The sequence below is a fragment of the Varroa destructor genome, unplaced genomic scaffold (assembly GCF_002443255.2).
Source record: "Varroa destructor unplaced genomic scaffold, Vdes_3.0 BEIS01000004.1, whole genome shotgun sequence".
NCBI classification, from domain to species: domain Eukaryota; kingdom Metazoa; phylum Arthropoda; class Arachnida; order Mesostigmata; family Varroidae; genus Varroa; species Varroa destructor.
Genome location: NW_019211457.1, coordinates 3353116 through 3369225, shown reverse-complemented (window position 1 = coordinate 3369225; position 16110 = coordinate 3353116). Strand labels below are relative to the sequence as shown.

The 16110-nt window shown below is 43.0% G+C and overlaps 1 protein-coding gene across 1 annotated transcript in view; it reads right to left on the bottom strand.

Annotated features, from left to right (window-relative positions):
- The window catches only part of LOC111249498 (uncharacterized), a 33172-nt gene extending 17071 nt beyond the window's left edge, over window positions 1-16101 (bottom strand). The window contains exons 1-5 of the transcript XR_015327424.1: window positions 15963-16101; window positions 12867-12891; window positions 11823-11963; window positions 10931-11190; window positions 9308-9511 (exon numbers count right to left, since the gene is read on the bottom strand). The gene's annotated coding sequence lies outside the window, so the exon portion shown is untranslated. The remainder of the gene's footprint in view (window positions 1-9307; window positions 9512-10930; window positions 11191-11822; window positions 11964-12866; window positions 12892-15962) is intronic.
- Between the last annotated feature and the right edge of the window lie 9 nt (window positions 16102-16110).

Sequence of the window (16110 nt, the reverse complement as noted above, 5' to 3'; positions counted from 1 at the left end):
CTAGACCGCGCATGAGGTTTCTAAGTTCCGCAGACAAGCACGTTACTACTGCATCATCATGGGTGCATATAAATGCAAATCTGTCCGAAATTTTTATTGAATGTGATAAGTTATGACATGTATTCTAACGTTATCTATGAATTGGGGACGTATTAGAAAGTACTGATACCTCAAATTCCATGTTAAGGAACATATATACAGCGATAGCACTGTAATACGCTAACTAGCTAGATGTAATAAATACTCACTTTAGCGAGAGAATCATATCTTCGAGCTCAAACACGATCAGGGTAGGTTTTAGGCGCAAGTTGTGTAATTTTTCTGTGAACGTATGTGAAAGGGTAAGTTTCGGTTGGTTAGAGAATTTTTGCTATCGTAATGTCTTTATGGACTTACTATTTAAATTGAAGCCGCCAACTGAGAATATAAAATGCAACAGTTCAATAGGTGTCTCGCGATGTTCTTAATTCGTAAGACAAATATGTTAGCACTGTTCCTCTTATTTGAGTATAGTAAGTTACCTTGGGCAAGAAAATATTGAACGTACAAGCTCTTACCAAGTACAAAACTGTTGCGTTAATGGACTGCAGCCCTGCCCGTGCCTTTTTCTACCGTAATGAATTGCATTTTATTTCTTAAAATCAAAATGCCTACTTCGACAGCCATGCCTCGGTTAAATAAACACCGCCCGATTGATGAGAATAACCAAACAGATAAAAACATTTCTTTAGTACTAAGCCAATTGGTGTCAAAACGGGCATATTTTCAACAATTGCTTGACAGGCATGCTGAGTGCCATTTTGAGCTTAGTTCCTCTTGGTTCTCGTTTAGAACTATGAACTCACCAGAACAGAAGAGTTCTTATATCCGTCCTATCTAACCGTCGACGAACCGTTAAAAACAGTACGTCTGGGAGTGCAGCGCTTTACACGGTAATTTTCGCTTGCACTCTTCGTTCTCGATTTGAATCCTGTCTCTTGAAGCCCACGTCGACCAAAGTAACGTCTTCAAATTGATTTACACCCCCTCGGTCCAATCGTGATGGCATCCTTCGAGTTCAGCCTTTTTCGACAAGCCAATTTTTTTGTAACCACTGCTTGAGTCAGATAAATGTTTATTTCATCTAATCTGTACCCGTTTCGTTCAAGATACTTGATAGAGACAACTTTGCGTCCATCTTTGACTATATCAGATCGTTTATACTAGATGGCGGTGCGTAGGTCGGTATATTTCTCGATATTGCAAAGGCTTTTGATTCCTTTGACCGTTAAATATTTGCCAATACTATATCACATACCAATGTTTTTCCTGCCTAAAAGTCTTGAATTTCTCTCTATCACACTTTACGACGTTATAATTTCGACTTCAGGGCCTGATTCTTCTACAGGTTCTATGGTTGCAGATCCTATAGAACGAAGCTTTGCGTGCTATTTTTGCTATCAGTGCCGATCTCGGTCAAGTATGACATGATTAGTTTAATATCCCGAAAAGCTAGAAATCCCTATCATGGCATTCCGAGCGGACTAGGAAGTTTGCTCTGTTTAGAAATTTCACAGATGTGAGCTGCCTGCTTAGCCTTTTATGCTTTAGTAAAGTTGCAGTATGATTACCTACTGCTATATACCTTATTCACAGATCTTTACTTAAAATCTTCCAAAATGAACTGTCTGAATGAAGAAATCAGTCAAAAAACATATACTTGTAGTTACTTATTACTTTCGAACCCGTTTTATTTCCTTCGTTTCGTTTCTATCTGGTTCTTTCGATGATTTGTTTCCACCATCGCTATACTCAGTTCAGTGAATTTTTGTCTCTTTTGTTAAGTAAACTATAAAAGTTATTACGCGATAACGTTTGCACTTCTGCCCGACTCCACTTCAATGCAATCATAGGCGTGTTTCACATGTAATCATCTTTGCATTGAGAACTTGCCTTTTTCTACGGGCCGCTTTTCTGTGTGGATCAGAGGATGACGAAATAGGAGCACAGAAATGATGCGGTGCAGTGCGTACGTACAAAACATAGATTTCAGCTCGCATCCTGTACTGTGGAAGGCGAATGAACCAGGCTGGAGTGACGACGAAGGTCAGCTCAAAGGCCTTGTCATCTTTGTGTTCCGCCAACGAATCAAATCGCATCCATCTCACCCACGATTAATAATAACGAAATTTAATGAGATTGCATTCGCTTCTCTTCCAAAGGGGGTAATCGAGTTTACTCAGACACGAAAAAAACATTCCTTGAATCAAGCTTCACCGAAGACATTCTAGCTATCTACTGTTTTACTGTGTACAATTCGGTAACTGGGGCTGCTTGTAGTGAGAAGGAGTCTGCTCTGCAGTAGGATATTCGTTTATTAGCTAACTTCAGCGCCAGTGACCTTTGGCCGGGACGAAACAAAAACAAAAATACCCGATGGCAGGAGATATGTTCCGTCAGCGGGAAATAGTAAAACCTATAAGTTTCAAACAATCAAATGAGCACGAGGAAAGGCGTGAGTAGAATTTTGTTGTAATGACGACCATGACGATGATAATTGTGATAATAATAATAATCATTGAAAATTCAGTCAATGAAAAACTAGAATCGAATGATGCGTTCAGGTGATCTAGGTTCGGAGAAGAAGGTGGAACTGAAACTTATTCAGTCCTGTTGTTGTTGTTCTGAATTGTTCTGAAAATGGACCATTCACCAAATAATTGAAAATCCCAGGTACAACAAAACATGGACGGCCTTTATAGAAACCCAGAGTAAGTTCTAAACCAATGAAGCGCTTTTGTTCCGTAAAAACTTCGGAAGTTGTCTCACGTGTTTATCATGACCGAGCAATTAAACTTCATTTCCGCTTCCGAGAACCACACTGTGTACATTGTCAACGTTGATTTCATCAGAGGGATCATCATAAGCAGTCTGCATCCCGCTTTACAGTTAGGGTTAAGCATCATTTTTGTGCTAACGAAGTTCGGAAGAATCTGTCGATTATATTATTTCCAGTTATTTTCGTAAGTAACGCTTGTCCCGCTTGCAGGGCGCCGATTGTATTCAGAAAGAAGCCAGTACAAACGCGGGTGTTATCCTCGTTGCCCTACTAAGTTTTTATGGATCACTTGTCTGTTATTGTAGATTCCAGCCTTTTCCTTAGGATTGTGTGTAGCAATTTCTCCAATGTTTTTTTGGAATTTTATTGCCGACTCGGTATAACGAATATAACCTCGTTTTTTAGTTGTACGTCTGTGGTATACAATTCAATTCGCAGTATACATCTTTTCTACGCTGTGGCCGGCCTGTAGCTTCATAGAGGTTTTTGCGACCTGAAAAGTGATATGCGCGCACCACCTGGACAACCTGCTCCTCTCACATGCTTGCTCGAGTAAACGAGCAACGATCGGGCAACACGTTACGTCTTGTTACTTCGCCTGATGCGGAGCAACCTGACTCGCCGACTCGTAGGACGGCCCTTTGACCCTATCGTAGAGCTGACCTGCCGCATTAGCTGACTGCCCCCGGCGTCTCATTCCTTTTACGAACAGCGTTTGCCTGTGCTCCCCGTTTCCTTTATGCAATTTCGTAATTAGATGATATTTTGTGTTGAATAGTGCCTAATTCAGGACCAGGCTAGAAACAGGCGAGTCGACCTAACGAGAATTTAATGAGTGAAATTGGGATCGCTAGTGGAGTCCAATGCTTTGGCGGCGGCAAACCTAACATGTGAGAAGAGAGCTAATATGTTTTTTCGCTGAAATAAACCGGAGCAATAGTAGAAATACGGAACCGGCCAAGGGACGCGAAGTTATGTACTTCTCTTAGCAGTATGTATGGAAACCATGTGTACCTATATTAATGCGTATACATGGATAAGTTATATACATGGACCCCTTACTAGAGAATAGTTGTCAAGAAAAAATTTTTCAAACATTTAGCGGTTCGTTTCGTTTACCCACTGCTGAAGCAAGCGACTATACATAGATAAGCAATATAGTAATAACTATTTGCATTGACCAATATATATGAAATACTAGTGAACAGAAACAATAGATTTTAAAGGTCGACCAAGCGACTTAATGAATAAGTGATTGTTTACCATAGTGATTACTTGACGCAGACCAAGCATTTGCCGATAGTTCAATATCTGCCACGAGCAGAATTTCATTCACTTGAAAGTTGAAGATACTTAAGCAGGTAGAAATTTTCGGCTTTGGACCGCTATATTCGACCTTAAGATCCTCACAGAATTGAATTTACTACGACAAATTACTATGAAGTTAGCAATAAAAAAAAAAAAACAAATATGATCGATCATGTATCTACGCTTGTTGGCTTTGATATGTACTAATCCCACAATGCTGGGTGATCCAATACTTCAACACCCCTAACAATACGTTTAACTTCCCAGGAAGAAGAAATATTGCCCGGGTAGAAAAAGACTTCAAGTACTGAAACTATTTAAATGCGACCGAGCAGCAGAGACATCAGCACAATTCTCCTCCTCGTACGACTAGCATAGTCTGATTGAAACTATTACTCGTACGCTTTATCTGCTAAAAACCCCTTTCACACCGCTTATGTTAGAACTATGTTATGCATACGAATACACGCCACCTGCACAAGATCCTCGCTAAGCCCTAAAGGCTTTCTGTAATCTTGGCAGTGGTGCATAGAGCAGCTCGATTGTAAATGCATGCTCAGGCAGCAATGTCCGCAGGCATGTCCCTGTCTTCTGATCCAAAAAGCCAAACGTTCCAAATGTTAATTTAATTTTTCGTAGTGTCGCATTCGTCCGCTAGCTTACTGTCCCCTTAGCGTTTGTTCGTTCATCGCGTTTCCTCGTGGCTTTTTCTAATTTAGCGGTGTTCTCTCGATTATTCTCTTTCCGCCGGCGGCGCCCTGTTCACCCAGACACCCCTGCTGCCCTTCCTAGGTGCGTTCAGGGCTTTCCAAAGAAAATACTCCGCAGATCCTGAGCCGGCACAACCGTGGGCGTTGTGCTTCTATACTATGCAACGACTCGTGGGCTCGTCGAAGCGCCTTGTTCCAGAAAAAGAGGAAAAGCGAGAATTAATCAGGATCGGCTGCCTTGCCCACCCCTGACTGACTCTGCCTATGTGTGTATAATGAATAAATTTGTACTAATGGTTGAATAGCGATAGCGCCGGTGGGGACATCAGTCGAAGTAACTGGCTACACGACAGATCACCAGCAAACTGAAACAGACCGCAACAATACTAAATGTCCCCTTCGGCAGCCTCCAGACCACGCGATGGAGAAAGTTCGTGACAATGGTGACATTTGAGGGGGAGATCTCGAAATGGTTAGGAATGAGGGCAGGCGTCTCTTAGGAATGTAGCCAAGAGCGACGCCATGTTGGTATCACTGACTTTCCGAAAGAAAATGAGTAATATCCAGCGAAATAGAACGAGAGTCTCAAAGATCAAGAGATAGAATGTGCAGGACTTTGTGATCTACATAACGCGTACTAACGAATAGTAAGAGTATACATCGGATTGAACTTATTGGCTGAGCAGAGTTGGCGTCAGCCAGCCACTATCGCTGTTCGCCGGTCGCCTGCGACCTGTCTTCTTTTTCAGTCAGCTGGCTTCCGATGTGTCAGTTAGCTGGTGTAACTTGCGAATGGCATACAGAGTAAAGTTTTGATTGTGCAGCAGTTTCGTGGTTGCAACAGAAACGAAGCCGAGAACACCACGCAAGCAGGGCTGGCACTGCCTTGTGATAGCTTACGTTACGGTGCTCATCCGCGAGTATACATATAGGGACAGCGAGCACTTAGCACGATCTGGGGTCTATTCTGCCTACCTATTTTTACATGTGTATCGTTCCACTGGGGGAAAAATACCCGCTCGGTTTCCCTCTCGTCATCTCCACTGTGCAGTGTACCGTACTACTGGGGGCAAATGCGATGTGGACTAGGGATACTAGGGACACATTGAGTGATGAATTCAGCCTGGTCAAACTATGTCGACTCTCGGTGTCGTGCATTTCATGCCATGGTGTACCACGATGGTGCCCTTCTGCAGGACCAGTGTTGAAGAAACCCCACATTGGAGTCGTACACTATATGCGAGAAACAAACCCCGATGTCTCTTGTTCGGTCAGCTTATTCGAGGAGACTTTCATGGCGTCGGCCATTGCGGGACAGAAAGGGCCCAGCGAGCTTTTGAGGTCTTCGTGGGATTGCCTTAGACCAAGTCACATCAAATCGCACTCTCTATACCCGTTCCACGATGACCCATCCGTTTGCTCCTGCGTTTGTCCCTGCGTAACAGCGCGCCTGCGATAAAGGCGCATCCCGTTAAAGGCGCGTCTCGCACAAACACGCCAAACTGACAGGAAGTAAGTGAACAGCACCACCGACAACACCTAATCGACGACAGCCATGGGTTGGGATGGCCTGCAAAGGGGGGTCGCCTGTAAGGAATGATTGGTTATAAGGAGTAGTAGGATGGAGGCCGCGGTCTGCGGAACCCTTGCCTTCCGAGGGTCTTCGCAGTGTCCGGATCGCACAATCGTGCCATCGTACTGTCCTCATCTGCTCTACCTCATTTCCTTCTCTGCATCGAATACAAATTTTATTTCACTATTAAGCATATACACTAAGCATTAAACAGAGTCGTCTGCGCAAGCCGCCCTTTCAAGTCAAGTTTTCAAAGCCGACAACGAGCGGTGAAAATCGAACGAGTCAGGCGGAAATCCGGCCATGGTAATTATAGAAATATATTACGCTACAGCAAAGGAGTGGTTTGATTGTCAAATGGTGTGTTAAGAACGATGCTAGATTTAGAACATAAGTTTAACAAAACATCAGAGAACGACAGTCCAAGAAATATATCGAAAACCATTTTTTAAACGTCTTCATTATAAAATATGCAAACTTAAATCTACTGTTATTATTATTCATGTTCGTACTACGATAATACTACAATTAAAAGCAGCGTTCTCAGAAATTTCATTAGATGTCTGTTTAATCTTCCTTTAACCCAATATGACTGACCAGCATTCGGCCCTTCTAAATCCAACAGCACATTCGACAAACTTTGTCGCAAACCGTACAATAATTCAGTTTTGTCATCGGGGAGAACAAACATTGGCTCTCACGAAAAGAAGACTTGTCTTCTATATAATAAGAACATTAACAATAATAGATCATATATTATAACGCTCGGCATTATGGATCATAGCAGGAAAGAGGTTCGAGTATTAGAAGAAAGGCTGAGCTGATGGGTATTCCAGTAAAGTACATCTTTACGCAGGCATAGCACGAATTGCTCCTTTACGCTGTGAAACACACTTTTTAGTGCGGGTAACAACCCATGATAGTGATTGTTTTACGAACGAAGATGGCCGCCGATGAGGCGGGTGTGAGTAGGTTTTCCGATCACTAAAGGAGCGAAGTCGATGAAACCTCGAAGTCACTCGGAGATGGGCTGTTCATAAGGCTTCACGGAACATGTTTTTCGTAAAGCAAAGCTTCTTGCTACTAACCATCAATCTAGGGCTAAATTGTAACGTACAGTTAAGTGTTGCAGCATTTCTGGTTAGATTTGGCATTGTTCGTTTTCGTTTGTAAAAAGAACAATTCGGAAAGCTTGCAACGATCCACTGTGATCAATATGGAAAAAGCCAAGCTTTCAGAGAACCCTGAATAATCCATTCAGATTCAATGAAGTGTATGATTAGTCTGATTGAAGTCAAAGACGGTGTAGGGAATGAAGTCAGAGTCACTGTATGATATTACTAGGCCCATTCTCGTGAATTATGATGAATAACTGATCGTAACCGATTGAAGTACACGTTGTATAAGAGAATCACAAGTTCCTATATTTCATTCACTTTTAATGTAGAAATTGGGTGATTAATCAAATATGCCTGACAGAACCTATGCAGACCCAGGGGACCGATTCTAACGGATAACTGGTCTACTCATCCATCTCTTTAAACTGGCCCACTGGATTCTACGCACAAGAAAGACTTGTCACCTAAAAATAATAACATTTACAAAAGATCGTCAAGAAAACGTACATTTTACGCGATCCATATGAAATCAAGCAGGCCGCGTTTTTTGTGAAAAGGTTATTACTCTCATGGTAGTATATTATATAGATAGAGGAGGAGATCGAGAAATACAAAAAAGGACGCCAGAAAATACATAAAGGAGAACAATTTTATACAAATACTCTTTGTGTTAACTTTTGTCCGTACGATTTTTCAGTCTAATAAACCTTTCGTTTTATTGCACTTTTATAAACTGAACGAACACTGTTTTAATAACCGTTATCATTATCGAGCCGCCGAATGGGGTAATTTCACAAGTCCAAAAAAGCAAGCTTCCGCTTACGTATATGGAATACTTCGTCAATTACCGCAATGCTGTTTTTGTCACGGTTGTCACGTCAACTAATGCGAAATAGAAAACGTAAGTAATTACCAACTGACAACATATGCACAACCATTTTAACATGTTAGCAACATATTATTTTTACCAAGATAATGGCACCGTCCAAGGCTTTGGTGCCCTTACTTTGCTATGGGTGAAGCTTTGTATCCCGTTTCCCCGCTGTCGTCGCCATACATAACAAATTTCAACATGATGGAGTCTATCTTTCCCTGTTCCATTCAAGCCATCCAGAGCGAAGAGGAAACCCAATTGTATGTATTTTGTGTTTGTTGCGCAACCTGACCAAAATGTATATCTATCTATTTAGACAGGTGGGCTAGAGGCATATTGGAAAGCCCCTGGTTACACGTGTCGTCCAAGTCACAATTCGCCAGTAGCGTCATTACCGCTGTTGAAATGGAGTAGAGCCTTCGCTGCAACCGGCTTGGACGAGCACTGCTTCGTATGAGCATCTAACTTGGTGGCATATCTGGTGGCGTTCAGTTCGCACGAACCGCGCGTATTATACCACATCACTGCGAGAAAAACGAGATATATATATCTATAGAGGGAGAGAGAGAGAGAGAGAGAGAGAGAGAGAGAGAGAGAGAGAGAGGAGAGTACAAGAACACTAGCACAACAAACGCCTTCCTTCTTGGCAACTCAACTTACATCAGTCGTATATCTCAATTACATATGTAAGCCGTCTGATGGTACGGCAAGCTGCGCCCAGACTGGTGGCGTACGAGAATACACTCGATAAGAATAAAATAAACAGGGAATACATTTGTATATGCATGTACATTGTATGCGAACTGCGTCTAGAGTGCGCATGACAGGAAGCATGCGCGAAGCAACACGAGCCGCCCACTTGGAGCAGAAGATGGAAGGACGGACATGACTTTCAGCCTGCCTTACCTGGCTGCCTCTGTGTGTCGCTGCACTCCGTTCTGAAGACTTTACATCTTGCGCTCTTGTTAGAAACCTCCGCAGGAGAAACTCCCTGTGCAAATCCTCGGAAATGTGTGCTTGCAGCGGCACTGGGCTACACACGGATACGCGTACAGTCGCCGATTCCAAGGTCGTTGGGATAAACGTCAGCTTCGACACAGCTTCATGACTCTGTTATAAAAATTTCATGCCGCCAACATTATTTCCGGAACAAGCTAATAATAGTATTCAGCCAGACAAGTGGCCATACGACAACTGCTGGCCTTTTTTTGACTTTCGACTTAAATACACTCACTAGGGCGAAATGGTATATACGTGGCACGTAGTGACCACCAGAGAGATCGAAAGAGCTTCTGGGGATAGGAACTCAGGGGAGACTGATTCCGGAATTTTATGCCCAGATTGAGATGGCTAAACACACTCAGTGCTAATTCCCCCTCGCCTGAGTGCCGTCCGGTCCTGAATTAGAAAGAGCGAGAAAGAGTGAAAAACGTGTAGGCTGGTACCGAAGACTGCTGATTACAAGGACGTCCTTCGGCGACAATTGTCGCTCCTGTGAAAGGAGAAACCCTTTAACAAAATGAATTGACAAAACGGTATTACAAAAAAGTCGGTGTGGCTCTGCGCTGTCGTCGTTGTGAGACCTCTCAGAAAAAGCCCGCTAGGCTAGCGGCCAGAAGAGGAAAGCAACTAACCGTGATTACCGTTGAGAGTAAAGGCTGATACGTGGATGGCGGATAGCAAAGACAGTTATATTGGGCAGCTAGTTAACTGGCGTTGATGACGGAACGAGTAATGATGGGGTACACGGGAATGCACTAGCAGGATGTGTATGGCGCGACGCCCATCTGGGAACTGTCTATGCAATATATACAGTGAAAAATTTCAAATGAATTATACAGATTTCATGCAATTATACAGCTGTTGAACTAGAGTAGAACCTGGCCAAAACCCACAAGTTGCACGTACACAGATATACGCACATGGAGAAGTCAGGGGAAGATACCAAATAGAACATGGCTAAGCAATTTATATGAATTAAGGAGCGTTTGCTAGTCACAACATGCCTCATAGATATGACGTCCTTTTCTTGCGATCGAAATCAAGACGTCTTTTTTTTTGAATACAATCAACCGTGGAGTCAGTATATCAATACATAGACCGGGGCTTGGGGGAACCAGTAAATTCCAGCATCAGGAGCCGTAACGATTAAATGGACATCGCTAACATAGTTCATTAGGAGGTGCAGGGTAGTGGTAATATAATTTAGTAGAGTAAATCTTCAGATCTAAATCGTTTAGCGCTATGCTTTACCCACTATGTTGTATACTGTGTTGTCGACTCTCATGAGCATCATGAGAGTATATGGCCAGTGTATTATAAGCTGGAGCAATGAAGCTTGAGGTAACAGAGGCGTGAAACCTCAAAAGATACGTTAGCTTGTTATATAGACAAGTACAAGGACAACCACAACCATGAAAGCAACGAAGGAACTGCTAAAAGAACAGCATGTCGGGAGTTATACAGGACTAGAGTGCCTAATCTATAGGGGGTGACAACCTAATTACTCCAATAATATGGAATACTTGCGTGGTAAGGGTGAGTCGGCCAAAGGTGCGGCTGAGGCAGAAACGACTCCGAGTGAACTGGGCGAGACGAAGTAAGGCACGCTTGGCGCGAGTGACGGCATTACTAAGCCCATATGACCTATAGTAGCGCGACAGCGAAATCCTAGCACAGCTTCAACTAGCCGATCGTAAAAAAAGGAAGAAGCAGCAGGCCTGAGCGGCATCGTCTCTGCATGTGCCGTCGGCTTTGTCGGCCAATGTGCGCCTGCAGAAGGACACGTTCTGCGGAACAGACACGCAGCAGACAAACGTATACATACAGCATCAAAAAATTATTTCAAGAATGTCTGTCTATTTTTAGTGTACTGGACCAGCAAACAAACACTGGCCCAACTTAACCTAACCTACCTAATATTCATGTAACCACTGGCAGTGCTACGAGATACCCCACAATAATGTGGGGGCGATCAGAAAAACAATATCACAGTATGAGGTTTTACGAAGGGTCAGTAGGGAGTGTGCCAGCACTGGAATGTATCCGAACGCGAAAGAAGCAAATAGAGGTGTACACGATCAGTTGCGATTGATACCGCCAGGGGGAATAATATGTGCTGAGGTTTAGTACAGAAATCTGTACGTGGCCTCCCGTTATTCAAACGGCTGATCTATCCCACTTCTGCAACCCACGACACATAAAAGCCGGAGAAAGAGGCTTACGTTACACCGGGTGGCAGCCACACACTCCTGGCGATTAAGCATAAAATAATAATATCATAATCCCACGCACGTACAGGTGCACAAGCAGTCCTACTGCTACCATAACTATATTCAACCCTCAAAAACTAGGCAGCAACCACGTCACTGGTCGGCCAACGATAGCAAAGCATAACAAAACATTGAATGGCCAATTTCACCTTCTACGTCCTTCTCGTCATTCATCCGGTTACGTTTCAATCGATAATTCGTATATGACCGCAAACAATACTTTGAAGTCGGAATACGTTCCATCGCCGGCCGTCCTTCTGCTGGCGTCCGGCTGTGATCAGCCCCGAAGCCTAGTTGATGGTATCGGGAGAACGGGTCAATCAATGAAAAGGAGTTATTGTAGGCAACACCACAGCAGACGGGTAGGACATGAGGAATCATGCATAACGCTCAACTGCGGAAGCTATTGTTATGTCGGCAGTTGTGACGACCAAAAAATGCCTGCTGTTCGCGTAGTCTCGCAGTACCTCATATGTTGAAGTAGTAAAGGATTTCGTGCAAACTGACGTAAGTCAACTTTGGACAATGTATGTATATATTAGCTTGTCGAAAAAGTGTTGACCCTTTTTTCTAGCTAGTTGGCTCTAACATCACATGTTTCAGTCAATACGGGTCGCGAAGGGTCGGCGGTGGTGTTAGTTAAAGTTTGAGGTTTGGCAATAGTAGATGTTATGAAATTATTACAATGCCATTATTCAGATGTGAGATAAAACGTTTTTGAGTAAATTTTTGCAAAATATAGCTACTGTATTCTGACAGACACACAAATATGAATACTGAATGGAAAATTATGATGTTTCTGCCTCTTAATCCGGATGTTGCATTATTATTTCTGTCAGCCGCTACAGAATTCTCTTCATTGTATTAAATTAGTTTCAAAATCACTTGTCGCTGTTTTCGATCTAAAACCGAAAAGGTCTTGTGCGAAGAGTGATAAGATTACGGGATTAGTAAAAAAAAAAAATGGCATAATGTCGCGATTAGAACGATGCATATTTGTTTTAGTTAGAAAAAATGCAAAATATATTTAGTTTTAGATATGAAAATGATTTGTTTCAATTTTGGTGTGAGAATGATTGATTTCTTTTCGACAATCCTAGCAAGAACCAGCAAGAGAGTGATACGTAAAATAAGTATTAACTCTGCAGTGAACTTTACTCCTTTCCGTATATAGAACTATGTTTGTGCTGCACCTAGTTTTGATGCTGTTGACGACATCTGAAACAAAAAAAAGGTTGATTAAAAATCTAATTTCCCTGTGTTGGGGCCTAACTAATAGCTAATCCCCACGTAAAAGGATGCAAATCCGTACCCGCGAACAGGCATTCGAACTGTTACGTGTCGAATAACCCAAGGCCTTCCCGATGCACAAAAAGCGCATATCCGAGATTTATCAAGCGTCTTCTAGAAACGCACCTTAGGTTCACTAGCAATTCTACCATAAACTTCCCTATTCTCCTGTTCCCTTAATACTCGAGCTCTGATATTAAAACAAAACAAATTAGGTAGTGCTTCACAATGATCGGACAGAGATATTTTACGAGCTCACTTGATCCCTTATTGAATTATCTTATTAGCGATTCAGGATGGTTGACGATTGATCAGGATACTCATAGGCATTTTGACTATTTTGTCAATTATTCGAGTGTGATATCCAGAGTTCGTTCGTTTGTTTGACTTTGTTTGTAATATACCTGTGTTCATCTATTCAATAGTAGTTGCGTTGGGTAACCAATAAACAACATGGGCTGATATTAACTTCGTCGTTTACACCAGATATCGAGAGTCAGCTAGCTCTATGCCAAAATTGCGCCTCCGTACCCCGTTCGAGATACGATACATGAATATCATACTTCACCGACGATTCAACGATTGGGTGACCGACAATAAGTTGGTTCGGCCGTCAAATTTTGAAGAAGCCCTGGACGTCGCAAACGAACAAAAAAATTGTATAGCAAAAGCACAAGTAAGCCTCCCGCTTGAAATCCATGGAAAGATTATAATTAATGCATGGAACAGAACACCTCGACTTAACGGTGCTTTTATGGCACGCTACATTATGCCTATCGGAATATACGTACGTAAACACAATAAAAAGTCGTTTAAAGTAAAGCGACGAGCATAGGCCACATAAGAATTCACGTTGCCAATGACAATTTGCCTTATATTCTATTCACAGCAGTATAATTCTGCAGTGTACTACTTGGGTTACACTTTGGTGCATGTACACCATAGAATAAAATCTCAGCAAAAGTCGAATTTGTGAATGTATACAATAGTTTACAGGTATTACGAAAGACTAGGGATCAGAAAAAGCCCACCCCATTCTCGAGATACATACACACGCACCAAAACGTCGTTACACCGATGGGGACAGCTATACATTTTAGCACACCCCTTATTGCACTGTTTTACCTTTATACTACGTTTTTGCTGGGCTCGTGTAGCATAGGTGTTATATAAGATACGTAAACCGCAGGACAGGGACGTCTCGCGAACTACCCATTTAACATCGAAAATACAGCGAATAGCTTGGTGCTCGGTTCGCGGCAAGAAATAGCAAAAGCAGGACGAAGAGAAGGACAGCGATAAAGAAACTGTCAGCTTTGTGCTTCGTCGCCCATCCCAGCTTAGCTACAAGGCCATTTTATGTCTTGGGACGCCTCTTGATAGTATCAACCCTCTTCTTATCTATTCTACATCTCTGTATCTGCCCAACTGCAGTCCTGTTGCTCTGCTTTGCTTTAAAAGCTGCGAAGTAGCAACGAAGCACGATACCACGATACAGCCCGAAGAGCGAAGGGCCCGCGCCGTAGATAAATGCTATGCCGCATATCTCAATATTACTCTTAGGCACTTTGTACCGGAAGACAGCTGCTTGTCAGTACCAGCTGACTATGTCCTATAGTTAGTAGGCTTCTGCAGCGACACGAGCAACCTAATCCGCCCGGACGATTGGCTGATCGACTATACTACATCCTGTAGACTCAACTAGGCCAATTGTAACCTACCGGGGTCCACATCAAGAAAGTTTTTTTCGCGCAAAGCCAACCCTGCAGTATCGTTCTATGTGACGCGGTTCCTTTGGCCGGTTCATCTGCTGCTGCTGCTGCTACATCTCCTACTGTTAAAGAGACAACGGTAATCACAACGACTTCACATCACAACTTCTGCTAAAAATACCAGCGCTACTGAAGGACTAGGCCATATCGTGCACGGCTGCTTTCCTGCCTTAGGCCTGTCCATCAGATCGGGATGGCCGCTGCCATGGAGATTTAGACGGCCATAAACCAGCCCAATGGATGGAATGTGTATCCTAAGTTCCTGAGAGTACGGCGATGAGCTAGCTTTATGTCTGAGTGTGTGTCTAAGTATGCTATATCAGTGCGTCTGTTTGTCGATTTGTGTGACTGTGTGCCGAAAAGAGTATTTCGGTATCGCAGGATTCATGTTATAATTATTGGCATTGCTATTACCGCGCATTGAGTCTATCGTATGTGAGTTGACTTCGCACGAACTGGCTGGCTGGCTGCTTGGTTTTACTTTGCGTGTTGACAGAGTTTGTCAAAGTATAGTGGGTTGTTCTTCCACTGAGACGAGGAGCGGCTGCGGCAGCGGCTCACAGCTATAAAACTGTGATGAGATATATTGAAGGTATATATACACTTGCGGGTTTTCCACCGCAACCCACCTAGCCCTCGACTTTTTCTCCATTTCCTCGACGCCGCGTGCTGGTCATGTACCGATCGATGGCCGTGAAGTTTCTTCAGTCGACATAGCCAGCGCGCTCCTAGGTATCTAGTAGTATTACTACTTGTGCAGGCTACTGCTCTCGCGAAATGTTTTCCCCTCTGTTGGCCAATAGGGAAACTAACATCTTTCGGGGTTGGGATTCAATGGGTGCAAGTCGATATAGGTGCACAAGTCCTCTTTTTATTTCTCCAAATTTTAGCTTTAGTACGGTCGAAAGACATGTATGAACAAGAAAGAGAAAATAAATGAAAAGCCTAAGACAATGCGTGGCCCCAATGTACCTTTTTCGGTCTCCATAAAACCTGCTGTATATATATTCATTGTTTCTTAATGTTCGATCATGCTGATTCACACATGATGGTGTTTGCTTGTGGCCAGGACAACCAAGCGGTAAATAGGGCTCGAATATAAGGGCTTCACTATTAGATCGGTTAATATCCCTTAGAGTAGAAAAGGGTAAAGTTCTCGATCACTAGAAATCGGCTGCTTCCAGCTTAAGCCTGGAACTAGTTCAGAGTAAAGGAGACTTTACTCACCTTCACTGCAAACCGAACAGAACGACGAAGGGGGCATAATAGCTTTAAGTCATAGAAGGAAACATCTCGCGGAAGCCACATTATGTCTCAGGTTCGCCTCAGATCTGTATTATACATCTCACACGTCCTGAAAACATTTATATTGACG